The sequence below is a fragment of the Electrophorus electricus genome, chromosome 13 (genome assembly GCF_041902795.1).
Source record: "Electrophorus electricus isolate QZ-2024a chromosome 13, ASM4190279v1, whole genome shotgun sequence".
In the NCBI taxonomy this organism is placed as follows: Eukaryota; Metazoa; Chordata; class Actinopteri; order Gymnotiformes; family Gymnotidae; genus Electrophorus; species Electrophorus electricus.
Genome location: NC_137509.1, coordinates 18,451,769 through 18,453,899, shown reverse-complemented (window position 1 = coordinate 18,453,899; position 2,131 = coordinate 18,451,769). Strand labels below are relative to the sequence as shown.

The following is a 2,131-nucleotide window of genomic DNA, read 5'->3' as shown; positions in this document are numbered from 1 at the left end:
AGTGATGCAACAAAAACTTACAGCATTTGCTATTCCCAGGTGCTAACAGATAGTTTTTTTAATTAATCACTGCACTTCACATCCTAGCATGTCATCTTGAAAGTAAATTAAAGTGATGCAAGAGAAGCTTACAGCATCTCGTAGTCCAAGGTGCTAACAGATAGATTTTTGAGGAATCACTGCACTTCACATTCAGGCATGTGAGTTGGAGAGTAAATGAAAGTGATGCAAAAAAAACTTACAGCATCTGCTATTCCCAGGTGCTAACAGATAGTTTTTTTTATTAATCACTGCACTTCACATTTGAGCATGTCAGCTTGAAAGTAAATTAAAGTGATGCAAGAAAAGCTTACAGCACCTGGTATTCCTAGGTAGGGTCCCACCTCAGTACTATTCAGGCCCAAACTTGCTTAGCTTCCAAGGTCAGATGAGATTGGGCGTTCTCAAGATGGTGTGGCCGTAAGCCTTAAACACTTACTCAAATTGCCTAATCATAGCAAATATGATCAAAGACCAATCTGACAATTTTTTTTATTAATCCCTGCACTTGACATTCTAGAATGTTATCTTGAATGTAATTAAATGATGCAATAAAAGCTTACAATACGGAGCTGGTATACGGAGGCACTAATTATTCACTGCACTTCAAATTTGAACATGATAGCTTGAACATAAATTAAAGGGATGCAATACAATCTTACAGCACCTGCTATTCCCTGGTACTAAAATATTTCTATTTAATCTGTACACTTCACATACAAGCTTGTCAGTTGCAGATTAAAGTAAAGTGATGCAACAAAAACTTACAGCATCTGCTATTCCCAGGTGCTAACAGATAGTTTTTTTAATTAATCACTGCATTTCACATCCTAGCATGTCATCTTGACAGTAAATTAAAGTGATGCAAGAGAAGCTTACAGCATCTCGTAGTCCAAGGTGCTAACATATAGTTTTTTGATGAATCACTGCACTTCACATTCAGGCATGTGAGTTGGAGAGTAAATGAAAGTGATGCAAAAAAAACTTACAGCATCTGCTATTCCCAGGTGCTAACAGATAGTTTGAGTTAATTATTCACTGCACTTCAAATTTGAACATGATAGCTTGAACATAAATTAAAGGGATGCAATACAATCTTACAGCACCTGCTATTCCCTGGTACTAAAATATTTCTATTTAATCTGTACACTTCACATACAAGCTTGTCAGTTGCAGATTAAAGTAAAGTGATGCAACAAAAATTTACAGCATTTGCTATTCCCAGGTGCTAACAGATAGTTTTTTTAATTAATCACTGCACTTCACATCCTAGCATGTCATCTTGAAAGTAAATTAAAGTGATGCAAGAGAAGCTTACAGCATCTCGTAGTCCAAGGTGCTAACAGATAGATTTTTGAGGAATCACTGCACTTCACATTCAGGCATGTGAGTTGGAGAGTAAATGAAAGTGATGCAAAAAAAACTTACAGCATCTGCTATTCCCAGGTGCTAACAGATAGTTTGAGTTAATTATTCACTGCACTTCAAATTTGAACATGATAGCTTGAACATAAATTAAAGGGATGCAATACAATCTTACAGCACCTGCTATTCCCTGGTACTAAAATATTTCTATTTAATCTGTACACTTCACATACAAGCTTGTCAGTTGCAGATTAAAGTAAAGTGATGCAACAAAAACTTACAGCATTTGCTATTCCCAGGTGCTAACAGATAGTTTTTTTAATTAATCACTGCACTTCACATCCTAGCATGTCATCTTGAAAGTAAATTAAAGTGATGCAAGAGAAGCTTACAGCATCTCGTAGTCCAAGGTGCTAACAGATAGATTTTTGAGGAATCACTGCACTTCACATTCAGGCATGTGAGTTGGAGAGTAAATGAAAGTGATGCAAAAAAAACTTACAGCATCTGCTATTCCCAGGTGCTAACAGATAGTTTGAGTTAATTATTCACTGCACTTCAAATTTGAACATGATAGCTTGAACATAAATTAAAGGGATGCAATACAATCTTACAGCACCTGCTATTCCCTGGTACTAAAATATTTCTATTTAATCTGTACACTTCACATACAAGCTTGTCAGTTGCAGATTAAAGTAAAGTGATGCAACAAAAACTTACAGCATTT

General features: G+C 35.9%; 1 pseudogene; it reads right to left on the bottom strand.

The window, feature by feature from the left end:
* Positions 1–346: 346 nt before the first annotated feature.
* LOC145647564 (5S ribosomal RNA) lies at positions 347–465 on the bottom strand (annotated as a pseudogene).
* Positions 466–2,131: the final 1,666 nt, after the last annotated feature.